Source organism: Melozone crissalis, unplaced genomic scaffold, assembly GCF_028551555.1.
Source record: "Melozone crissalis strain CALT ecotype California unplaced genomic scaffold, PUWL_Pcris_2 ptg000055l_1, whole genome shotgun sequence".
Lineage (NCBI taxonomy): Eukaryota > Metazoa > Chordata > Aves > Passeriformes > Passerellidae > Melozone > Melozone crissalis.
Window position 1 is genome coordinate 786,549 of NW_026535833.1, and position 13,043 is coordinate 799,591.

The 13,043-nt window shown below is 45.5% G+C and overlaps 1 pseudogene; it reads right to left on the reverse strand.

The window, feature by feature from the left end:
* Window positions 1-1,719: 1,719 nt before the first annotated feature.
* On the reverse strand, window positions 1,720-2,722 carry LOC128943762 (neuropeptides B/W receptor type 2-like; annotated as a pseudogene).
* Between the last annotated feature and the right edge of the window lie 10,321 nt (window positions 2,723-13,043).

A 13,043-nucleotide genomic window follows, 5' to 3' on the forward strand; every position in this document is an offset into this window, starting at 1 on the left:
TAACTCACACTGAAAAGCTCCTTTCCATGCAAAAAAATACAGTAGTTTTTCTACTTAATAAAATATATTGCCTTTCCTAGAGCCCCAGTGCCAGTAAACAGCGATGTTTCAGCTGATTGGGCAGCTTGTGTGAGAGGTGACATAATTTGAGTCAGTTTTCTCACACAGAGAGGTTTTTCCACCCGGGAAACCCATTGCCAGCAGGTGGCAACCACGCCAAAGCAAAATTGCTGGAGAAGGTTTGCCTGGAAGAATGTGTTCTCCTTCATTGTTCTACCACAGCTAGCACCTTTAATATGGAGAAGGCAACAGAGTGATCTTGTATCCACACATCTGTTTTTAGTTTTCCATCAATTAAATTGGAATCCCGAGGTATTGAGGGTTGTCAGTTTGGGTGTTGGGGTGCTCAGGGCACTGAATTTCCCTGAGCAGTCTCACCTGGGGTCTCCACCCACACCCACCCATGGCTCTGGGAGCCCATTTAAGCTGAGGACTGCAGCCTCCTTTCCTTTTATGTTCCGTGTACTGCCTTTTCCTGGGAGAATTTGGACAGGTAAGAGCCAAGCTTGGTGCCTGGGGTTGGGGGAAAGCTTAAAAGAAATATTTTAGCTATGACAGCCTTCCTAACAGCAGTAAGATACAAACTTCACTACTAGCAGGGCTAAAGGGTGTGAGAATGAGTTTTCCAAGCTTTCTATATGGAGTTTCTGGTCTCCAGACTCTTCCAGTCAAGTCCTTTTGTTCCAATACTTTTGTTCAAGTATTCTGACTATTTATCTGTGAAAGAAGAAACTTTATATCTGCAGTGCTCACTACAGTCTTACTTATGGCTTACAAACCACCTTAATTTTGTTACAAACCTGCTGTGTTTATTTTATAATAGGCAAAATGCAATATATATAGCAAAGATATGGCACAAGTAGCATAAATTTTCTCTTGTGAAAGAAGGACCAGTCTCTTTATTCCCCCATGAGGTTTATTTCATTACTCACTCTTAAATAAATATGTATTTGACACTTTACAGGAACAACTAGTTCAAAATGATTTCTAACACAAGTTCTCACAGTTGTTATAGTATTTGTATGGTGTGCTGTTTGGCACCATTTTTGAGACTCAAATCTTCCTTTTGGTCTAAATTTAACAAGTCAGAAAAGAGGAAATTTGTGGTGGGGTGGAAGATGGACAATCCTTCAAAATCAAAAGAAAGCCATAACACACAGGAACATACACGAACATTGAAAATAGTTTCTTTTCTCTTCTAAATACTCATCCTCTCTTTTACAGATGTTTCATTGAAAGTGCTCATTAGCTCTGCTCCATTAAACAATCCTCCCTAATAACTCAGTGATAAAGAACTGAGCTTTGCACTCCTCTGGAAATTGGTCTCCAGCCCGTCCGTGCTGTACAGCAGATGGCAATAAAAGACCACTCTGTGGCAGAAGCACACCCCTGAAAAGGAAATGTTCTGTCCTTAGTAATTCAGAGGGTGAAATTAAAATCAGGGTCTAGAAATGCAAGTTGGTGGGAGCAAAGAGGGGAAATACAAGAGTTGCAAGTGGGCAGGACAAACCCTGTTGCTGATGAGGGTTACAAACAGACCACACATTACATATAAACCAAAGAAAGGACGTTGTGCATTCATTGGCCACTCCTCCAGTCTGCAAAGTTTCTCCTGAAAAACCCTGGAAGGGCAGGGACCTGCCAGGCCCAATCCCCTGTTCAAGAAGTTCTGCATTCCAGCAGCTTCCGGAAGCTTTTCTGAAAACTGTCATCCAGGAAAGCGTACAAGAAAGGATTCAAGCATGAATTGGCATAGCTTAGGCTGGTGATGAAGTAGGATATCCCAATGACCATGGAGGTCTGGGGTAAGTCAGTGGTCAAAGCCACAATGGTAGCCAGGTTGAAAGAGGTCCAACAGAAGAGGAACACAGCCAGGACTATGAAGACCATGATGGTGACTTTATTCTTGGCTTTGTCCAGGGCTCTGGCATTGGAGTTCAGGTGCATGCTCCTCAGCTTGTAGAGCATCATGGTGTAGAGGATGCAGATGGTGGATAGTGGAATGGCAAAGCCAAGGATGAGGGTGTAGATCCTGCTGGCTTTGAACCAAAATCTCTCAGGCTTGGGGAAATTGAGACCACAAATCTTGATCTCCAGGTCGTCAGTGTAGACATTGGCAAAGATGATGAAAGGGAGGACTATGATGGTGACCAGGATCCAGATGCACAGGCTGACAATCCTGGCTGCTCGGTACGTGCGGTGGGGCATCCTCTTGGACCTGACCGTAGCCAGCACCACCAGGTACCTGTCTATGCTCATCACTGTCAGGAAATAAATGCTGGAGAAGAGAGAAGATATTGTAGTGATCTATGGACAAGATGACCTTGCAGAGGATTTCTCCGAAGGGCCAGTAGCGGAGGAGGTGCTCTGCAATATTGATGGGCAAGACAAGGGTGAACAAGTCATCAGCGATAGCGAGGTTCAGGATGAACATGTTGGTCACAGTCTTCATCTTGGGGGCCTTGAGGATCACATAGATGACAGCAGTGTTGCCTGTGAGCCCCACAGCACAGATCACAGAGTAGATCACGGGCAGGACAATGTAGAAATCAGCTGCCTGCTCTTGGAGGGTGAAGTTGAACCTCATGCTGTTTTCCAGGTAGCAGCTGTTGCCTGCGTTGCTGCAGGAGCTGTTCAGATCATCCCAAAAGATGTTTCCCATGCCTATTGACCACAGACCGCCTCCAGATACCACTGAAAGCCTCACTAGCCCAGAAGTGAGAGGTTTTTTGTTTGGTTGGGATATTTTCCCCCTCCTGTGAGAAGCAGCTGTTACCTCATTTAGATGCAGCTTATTTTCAAAGGTGAGTTGTGAGGCTTCTTGGACCACCTAACTTACCTCTCCCCCCCCGTTGGAGAAGTTAGATTTTGAAGTGGTGATGGGAGAAGAAAATGTTTGGAAGACATAAGGCTCCATGAACCAAGAAAACAAGAGAATAATGTCTTTCTAAAGAAGTCAAGGAACTCTTCTTTCTGAGAGCATTCCGGTGAGCTTTGGCTTTTCTTTGCTGGGGGAGTTGAGCGGCTCTCATTCAGCTGTCTAAAGTGACAGTTCTTTTGGGGCTGGCAGGAACAAGGAGGCAGAAGGGGGAATTTCGTGCCTGGCTGGCTGTTCACAGCCCTTGGAGGACTGGAGGGATGGCTGCAGTTTCTCTGGCACAGCTCTTGCTTTCCGTGCTGGAGCAGAAGCGTTCCAGTGGTTAATTAGCGCCTGCCTTTGTGTGGAGTTCAGGCTCTTCATGGACAGCGATTTCACAAACAATGAAGAAGTTTCTGACACTGCTACTCCCCACTCCCAGGGTCCCCTAGCAAAAGAAGGAGGGGGAAAAATAGTTCAGGGAGTATTTCTGAAATTAACATTTAAAGGGGATTTCCCTGCAATCAAAGTACACCTTTAAGCAAGGGTGAGTTATGAACTTACTCACTCTGAAAACCATCCCCAGTACCAACAACTGGCAGCCCCCCAAATTTGGCACAGATAGACAAAGCTGTACATCTCAGAAGTTCAGGATTAATCGGGGAAGAGAGAGAAAAGTACCCTGAAAGAGACACAGCAGGAATCATCTCACCTGTAGCAGTCACCACATCCATCACTATTGCCTGACCCATACTTCCAAGAATTCCTCCACACCCTACCCCCCTCCACCGTGAAGATCAAAGGTTTGGCAACCGGTCCCAGGCTTTGCAGAGAGAAGTGCCTCACTTCTCCTGCCTTTTGTTGTCGCACAGCAATAAAGTGAGCTGGACTGCCGGCGCTGGGGATAGGGAGTGAAGTGTCCCTTACCTGGGAAGCGGCTCCTCTGCCTCCTCCAGCACCTGCTGCTCTCACTGGTGAGCCTCTTCCCTCTGATCCGAGCTGGAGGAGGGTCTCTGGGCTGCTAACATATGGGGATTTGCAATCAGATCAACACGATGCTTCTGTGTGTGCGTGTTGTGTGTCTGACCAATTAGCACTTGCTCGGATTGGGGAAGGGGGGAAACAAGGGTTTTCTCTCTGCAGGGTTATTGAAAGAGTAAATACGGTGAATGTTTCCTTCAGGAATGAGGGAGATGTGGAGGGACACAGGCAGCACTCAGGACTGGCTAAGTGAGGGATGAAAGGATGGGAAGCAGGGGGTTAAACTGCTTCAATAGGGAACAGTGGCTGGTTTTAACAAAGGGAGCAGGAGGAGGGTGAGCTACATTACAATGCGCAAAATAAACAAATAAACAGATGTACCTTGCCAGATCTGTGCTGTTTTCAGCTGCTCTGGGGGAGTTTGGCTGAGTTCCTCCAGCTGGGTCTCTGATCCGGCTTTGGAAATCCAGTGAAATCCTTCAGATGTGCATCAGGAGGTGCAGGAGTCCCGTGAAGCTTCTTGGAAATGCACCCCAGGTTATAGAGCAACAATGTAAGATCACTTTACCAGCATGTCCCTAAAGAAAAAAAAAAGAAAAAGGAAATCAAGAGTCTTTTGATTCTCTTTTAGTCTTTTAAGTATTGCCTGACCTTTGTTTCGAGACAAAGCAAGGGAAAACAGGAATCCATCACTGCCATGCCTGGCTGAGTGCATTTAACCAGGAGGGCCAGCTCATAGATCTGAGCCAGTAGCCAAGAAGTGTGTCTGACTTTGCTCCTCTTTTTGGATGTTTTATATTCTTCTGGCAAGATTATTGTGCACCAGTAGCTGGGTGGGAGTAAAACATTTCATTGCACTTCTTAAAGACATGGCTATAACCGACTTCAGCAGATGGGATTTTTGTTTTTTTTTAATGTACAACTCTTCAAGATATTTCCTTGACCAAAATCTAAGCAGACATTGGGCTTAAGGAAAATGAAACAGGAATTATATTGTCCAATTATATTGCATAGGAATTATATGGATGATACTTCTTCAGATGAAACACCCCTGGAACTTTCTTCTTGCCTGTTTTGGGAAAGCTGGTGTGGTTTATAAGGAGTTGTAAATGAAGCAAGGCTTTGGTAGGTCTGCAGAGGGAATGCAGTTTCCAGGAATTGCTGTTGTCTTTTTTCAGAGAATAGCATACAGAAGGCAGAAAAATTCAGGAGAATGTGATGTTACATTTGCTGATCTGTAACTATTCCCTGGGACAAAAGGGTTTTAAAGTATTTTTCATCCACAATCCTTTGAGGCTTTCTGTTTTTCAACATGAAGTTTATCTCTGGTCTCTGGGATAGTTTAAAAGCTGTTCTTTTTTTCCCAGTCTATATTATCTTGGAATTAGCTGCCATGGCCAGGGGTTGTGTGCCTGGGTGCTGTGTGTTTCAGGAGCTGTGGTGCTGATGATGGTTCCTTGTGCTTTTACCCTTGCCTTGTGCCTTCCTCCTCATTATCCATAGTGAACATGCTCTCCGTGCCTTGGTTAGGATGTGCTTGATTAAAATAACCTGTCAGAGATGAGATGGAGACTAATTAAAGCTCATTGCCTGGTGTGGGTACAGGGGCTTTTGCTTATATGCCCCAAACAAATTACTGGCACCTCCTTTCAGAACTCCTTGCCTGGTTCTCCAATAAAACTTGTTTGCTTTGGGGAGGACAATTGCCAACAGATCTAAATTCCTGTAGGGGATTGCTTTGCAGTAGGAACTGTTCTATCAACAGAGAAAATATTTCTTCTGTGCATCTCTGGGCTCGACCAGGGCCAGGGGCTGTGCACAGCGGAAACAGATCTATTTATATTGGTGTGATGAGGAGTGCTTGGAGAGAATGTTTTACTCTTCTTGTCTTCTCTGGCTGGGCATCCCTTGATTATAAATATTACAGCGGCATAAAGCCCTAGAAATCACTGGTTTGGAAATGCTGCTACAAAGGGCACGAGCTGCCTGGACCTATTTTTGTGCCAACAGCTCCATCATCAGCACAGTGCAGCAGGGACAAAGCGTTTATTCCTGGCAAATCTGTGCCATGGAGATGGACTTTGCCTCTTGAAGCCCATGTTCACACTGTGCTGCTTGGGTCAGCTGTGCAAACAAAGAAAAGGCAGCGTTTTAGGGAGGGGAAATCCCTGCCAATGCTAAATCAGTGCTGCTTTATTGCCTTCCTAAAGCTGATGCGCTGCTGGCTCCAGACAAAGGCCATCCACCATTTTGGAATTATGGACAACCTGTTTTGTTGGGCTCCTGCTGCTGTCAAGGAGTCAAGTTCATCTCAAGGACACAGATATACAATCAATAATCTGTTTACCAAAACAAAATGTTCTCGGCTGGCTGTCTTGCAGTCACTGGTTATTAAGGTGATTTATTTGTATGAAGTGTCAGGCTTTTAAAAGCATTGCAGGTTAATAATAGAATCAGGGAGTAGTTTGGGTTGGAAGGGACCTTTAAAGGTCATCTAGTCCAACCCCCCTGCAATGAGCAAGGACATCATCAACCAGATCAGATTGCTCAGAACTCAACCATCCCACCTGACCTTGAATGCTCCCAGGGATGGGGCATTTACCACCTCTCTGGGTAACCTGTGGTAGTGCCTCACCATCCTCATTGTAAAGAAATTTCTTTCTTATATCTAATTTAAATCCACCCTCCATCTGTTTAAAGCCATTCCCCCTTGTCCTACCACAACAGGACCTGCTGTCCTGAGAAATGTCCAGAACTGATTACATCAAATGGGCTGAAATTGCTTCTGGTAAGGTAAGTGTGCCTGGTCAGGCTATTTGGAGGATAACACTCACCCACAAAGCTGGGATGTCCTTCTGCTTCCCCCCAAAACCTTCCCAGCCTTATTGAGCCAGGCTGGCTTAGGCAGGTGATGGTGCTCACCTTGTAGGACAGCTCAGGGAACCAGGCAAGAGCTGCAGGGCAAATGTCACCATCGGTAAACTGGTGAATTGTGGCAAAGAAAGTGCTTTTGAACGGTGATAATTGTCACAGATCCAGGGGCTGGTGACACATCCTGCCCGCCTGAAAGCTGCAGTGAAGGCAAAGGGGTTCAGGAAGCGATTTAAGGAAAATGGGAGTCCATAAACAGCCTGTTTTTGTCAGGGAAAGCACATATCAATAACTGCCCCGTCTGGCTCTGCAGGGGAGCAATCCATACAAACCGTGCAGCAATTTCCTCAGACCAGCTGTGATGGGGAATAAAAGCTGCAGCCCTGGGAGCTGGTGGGTGGCTGGCTGGAGCTATTTGCTCCCTGCCAGCCAGGAAAGAGGTTGGGAGGCTCCTGCAATGGGTTACCCTCATTCCCAGCACTTCTTGGAGACCCTGGCTCTTTTACCACACCTTCCCCAGCCCCACCAGTCGTGGAGGGAAAGTGGCATTGCAAGAGGCTGCCTGGCTGACAGCAGGAGCTGTGCTGGCAGGTGTGTTAATTAAGGGAGTTCTGGTAGAGTACTGGTGACAGTGGGAGCAAGGACACGATGCCAGTCTTGCTGCAGTTAATACCTAACTGTGCGAATCTGAGTGCAGAGGGAATGCTGCTTTCAACACCCTCGTTTCCTCTCCCACTCCCCCCTGGTCTGGGTTCGAGCAGCCTTGCTCCAGAGAGAAATTAAAATCTGCTTCCATTCCAGGATGCTTTTACTCTCCAGCATTTATTCCTGCTTTTCTCCAGGGCTGGAAGTGAGGGCGTACTTTGGTTGGTTTGCTGCCCTGAGCCAGCTCAGTGTGCTGAAAGCAGAGCCCTTTGGAAGAGGGAGATTTCTGGAAGTGGACTGTCCCTTTTCCAGTGCTGCTCATCACCTTTGTGGGGTGTGAGGGGCTCAGGGCAGTGGCTGGGGCTTCCCTTGTGTCAGTGCTGCCATGAGGAGAGGGCAAAAACTGTCCCATGGCTCTGACTGTGCCAGAGGTGCTGCTGCCTCATCCTCCTGAACTCTGGAAGCAGGAGAAGCTAATCTGCTGCATCCATCTATGGGTCAGTTAGTCCTCTGGACTTGGAGCTTTTGTGCTTCCCTATCTAAGAGTTCTTCCATTAGCCCATGTGAGTGACAACTTTTGTGTAATTTGTCTGTGGGACCTGTGAGGAAAAAGCCTTGGATGTGATGGGATCTGGTGCTGCAGTACTCTGGGGTACAGCTGATTGCTTCCTTTTGGAGTTCTCTTGGCCATGGATTTATTAACAGGGCTCTGTTTCCTGCTGGTTGCCTTTATCAGATGTGCACAGAGTGTGTGCAAGGGCATTCCTCAGCACAGCTGAAGATTAAAACATAAGGAGGAATCCTAGTTTGAAAGGATGAGAAAACAAAACCAAAATAAAAAGATATTTTTTACCCAAAGTTAGCATGAGTCAGCAGGTAGGAATCAGCTCTTCCCTGGACCCCTGTCCTTCCAGTGCTGCTGGCAGATGAGGGTGTCCTGCAGTGCTGTGATCCATCAGCATTCCTGGCAGGAATATACATTATTTAGTTGCCATTAAGCTGGTTGTAACACAGCTGCTAAGAGCCCTTGGTATCTGCCACGTCCAAGTGAGAGGAGTTGTTATTTTGACTTTTTTAATGCCATCTGAACTTTCACTTGTGACAAGTCACCCTTCTGTCATTGCTTGATCTGCTTGGAAAAGCTGTGACTCTTTACAAACATCAGCACTGCAACAGGGCTATAATGCATCCTTGGAAAAACAGCCAGGAGCCCTTCAGGGATCTCACCGGGGAGCAGGCTCTGTGCAATATATTCCAATATCTCTAAGCAACAGCTTAATGTGTTGCCTTGTCTGCTTAAGTAGCAGAGCTCCTCTGGCCTAAAAGCCTCATCACCAGAGGGTTATGGAGTGCAAATTGCTGCTGAATTAATTTGCTGCTTTGTTCACTCTGGTTTCCCTTCCCTTTTGTGTGTGCTATGACAGTGAAATGACTCATCTTCACCTTAAGATCATGTTTTGGAGAAATGGTCTAATATTTTGTACAATGCTCAATGTAAAAAACCCCAAACCAACAAAACAGATGAAATCTGTTTCCTGGAACAACGTTTTCCAGTGCAATTACACAGAGCCAACTCCTTTCTCCACACTCTTTTGGGCAACAGACATTGCGGAGTACAAAGTTTACAATGCCATCAACTATTGTAAGGAAAAGAGGGAAAAGCAGAAGGAAAAGAAGCAAAAGCAGGTTTGAGCTTAGTGAAACCTGATTCTGGCTTTGGGCTGCAATAATTTATTACAGCTCTGTTTTACAATTAATGCCAGCCTGACCTACTTAAATAGAACATCATAATTCTTGTGGCCATGTATGTGGTCATGAAAATTCAGTGCTAAGAGCGTGAGCCATGTTGGTTATGTCAGTGTGATGGAGAAAAATGTAATTTGGATAACTCAGGTGAATTGAGTAGGAAATGGTGTGCTATAAAATGCATAAAAATAATTTAAATGCAAAAGATAAAAGGAAAAGGGAAGGGATTACTGCAAGATGGGGTTTATGGCTGGTGCTCTCTGCTTATCGGGACCCCATGGTCATGGCCATAGTGGGGATGTTAGGGACTGGATTCAGTGTGGGTCCCAGAAACAGCCAAAACAGCAGTGACAGTCAGGAACACCTGGCTCTCCTTTCTTTAAAATCTGATTTCAGGCCCAAATTTAATTCCCTGGGGATTTAAGCTGTGAGACCTTTGAGTCTGTGTGCTGGGTAAATAAAGCCCCCATCAGAAATCATATTAATGCAAATTATAGGTGACCACACCAAAAAGAAGTTTTGGATGCTTATGGAGGAGAAGCAGAAAAAGCAAAGAAATAAAGATACTTCTGTGTTTTCCACAGGGAATAATTTCTGAAGTGCAGAGCTCCCCAGGCCATGCAGGGCCTCCTGCCAAGGGGAATGATTTCAGACAAGCGCTGACTGTGTGGGAGAGGGTGTTTTGTTGGAGGGCTGAGTTATCACTGAAGTTTTTCACTTCTAATACTTGGTAATATCAGTGTCATTTTGTCAGTAAGGAGCACACTCAGTGTCTGAGACATCTCCATCTCCACCTGCTTCACAACTCCACTTGAAGGCAGATGAAAATTATTTCCTTGTAAATTACGTGTTTTCAACAAATTCTGCAAACCCTTGCTGAGGCTCCTTGCCATGAAGTTGTATTTCTATTTATTTTTTCCTATTTTTTTTTTCTAATAAGAAGAATTGCTTTCTTGCAAATGTTAGGTAAATTTTTCCCTTCCTGGGATGTCAGGAGGTGCACATCCTGTACAGAAACACTCCCCAGCTGCATTAATAACCTTTTTGTACTGTTCAGTGAGTCCTAGAAAACTGCAGAGCAGTTTTGTGTCTCTGCAGGTTACTTGGCAATCAATTCTCCATCTCTGATAAATCCTAATTTACAGGGAGGATGTGACGAACTCCCTCCTCTGCAATCAGGAGTTGGCAGTGCCCATTCTTCTGCAAATTTATGGGTTCAGCAGAATAATATCATAGGAACAGAGGTGTTGTGCAGCATTCCTGCTTGGTTTGCTCCTCATTTCATGGGGCAGACAGCAGCATTCTACAGCCCTAAAAAGGGCAGGGAATTTTCTGGACTGGGAAGAAAAGCATCCTTGAGAGAGGCAGAATATGATGCTGTTACCCATGGCTGGTGTTCCCCCCTCTGTTATCAAATTTCCCTCCCTTGCTGCCCTGGGGCACCTGAGAATGGGTGATGTAGTGATGTTTTCCATAATGAAATCAGTCAAAGAGTTTGTGGACTTCTTTCCAGCATGAAAACGAACCCTGTTCTGCTGGTTGTATGAGGGAAAAATTATTTCAGGCAGAGAGAGGCAAGAAAAAGGTGAGAGACCAGTGAATTTTTTTCCATGTGGCTGCAGGGAGGGAGAACAATTGTGGTGTGGAGATGCATTGTTAATGTAAAAGCCACAAAAGCAACCCAAACAGGGAGTGAGCATCACTGGAACTGCACCTCTGTCAGTAAGGGATGGATCCCTCCTGCTCTTTCTCCTGCCTGGGGCACCTGTGTGGGGCTGGTTGTCCCTGTCATTTACCTTTTGATTGCACAACCATTTCTTAGAAAACAGTTGGCTCTTCAGACTCTCCTGGGCATTCAAGTGAGTCCAGGAGATGTGGGGGTGAGCTGGTAAGGGGGTTTGGATGATCTTGGCTGTTAGGTGTTGCTACGTTTCCTGATGCTGGTCTCCAAAGCAATCCCTGGCACGCTGCTTTTGTGGAAGGCAGAAGAGCTCATGAGAAAAATGCGCTTGAAATTACCTGTTCTGGGGAAATGCAATGAATTTTCTGCTAGGAACGGCTTGTGAACAAAGATGGAGCCTGAATTAGGGATCTGCCCTTGTGGGGGTCCCTTACACTGACACAAAGCTCTCTGTGCCTCTCAAGAGGGTTGCCACCATGCAGAAACATGTCACTTTGGTGCAGGGAGGGGGATTTGACATCACAAAACATCGAGGGAAAAACATCGAGGCAAATTCTCCTTTTCTGGTCAGGAAAACCAGAGTGTGTGCCTGCTGTGTTCCACGAGTAGGAAATCAATTGCTGAGGGATTTCTGCTGGGAGATTTGTGCTTTATGAAATTCCTGCCAGGGGCAGAGGACTGGGGAGCTGGAAACGATAGCGCTGTCTTCCTCCCCTCTGCTGCTTTAATTGTTTGTAGTGATTTAATAAGCAGCACTATTCTTCCCTGCAGCAAACACAGACAGGTGGCATTTTATTACCTTTATTAGGGCCCCTGTTTGGAATTTCTTTGCTGTATTTCCTTCTTTGCAGGCTTGGCCCAAAACTTGGAGAGATCAGTGCGAGAACTGGACTTTGTGCTGTCAATATTCTGAGTTTTGAGCCAGCACCAAATCCATGCAATTATATGGGAAGGAAATAATAAGGACAAATGACATGATTTAAACATTTCCTTAAACGAAGGAAATGCTCCTGGCTTTGGCATTTTATGTACACAAATGCACACCAGAAGAGGAAGAGCAAAGCAGGTACAAGCTCCCAGTACTTGCAGAAGAATGAATGGAAATAACTTCCTGTTTAGGCTGGAAACTAGGAGAAAATTTGTACCCATCAGAGGGATGTTGAAGTGGAGCAGCTGCCTAGTGACAACAGATAGGTGGAGAAGTGAAACCCCAAATTAAAGGCTTTTAATGTGGAGTTTTTTGGATACTGAGGTCTTTACAAACAGATCATGTGAGTCCCATGGGCAATGCAGGTGGATTCCCAGGGGACCATCCCTGTCCCGTACCAGGGATCGGCTGCCCTGGTCCTACAGAGTGATTTGGGTTGTACCTGATGGCCCAGCAGAGCTTGGGGAAATGCCTCAATGTTTGTTGGATTTGAATGGCATTTGGGTCAAATCGAGTTTCTCCTCTGAGGAATGGAGTCTTGACCTCTCACAGGTTTCGCTTGAACATTTCTTTAATCTGTCCCCCACCCCAAAACCCCCAGCAGATCCCCTGCTCCTGCCACTCTGTGTCTCCCACAGCTGTGATCCTCAGAGCTTTTCCCTTACACTAAAAGAAGTGGAAATCGGCTGGGTTTTGTTACCTCTTGGCAACAAAATTGTCTCCTATTGTGCAGCTCAGGGGGAAAGAAACCTCTTCCTCCCTTCAGTCTGCTGCCACAAAGTGTTTGGTTCCTCTTTGTGAAGAACCAGGAAGAAACACTTCTTTTTAAGATGAGGGAGCCCAATTCAATTCCCTTATCATTCTGAGCAAAATAACCCAGTTATTTATGTTGAAAGTCACTCCAAAATTTTGAAGAGATCTTTTTAGAAAATATTTCTCTTGGTGACTGATTATGAGTGGGTATGGGAAGAAACTCTTTGCATTGAACCACTCAAAGCAGTAATTTCTTCCCAAAGAGTAGATGTAATTATATTTTGTGGGTGAAAAAAATAAGTAGTAGTGGACCAAAGGAGCTTCAAGCTGATCTCTATTTGCTGCCAATGACTGAATTAAATGCACAGGGTTCCTATCAGCTCTGCCAGACAAAACGTTGTATTTGGGTTATTGGGGGTTTTGTCAGAAATCTTTGTAGCATGAATAGTTCATGGACTTATCTCTGCTGGCTTCAGCCATTCCTGCTGTCCCTCATATCTTGCTATTATAAGGCAGCTCTT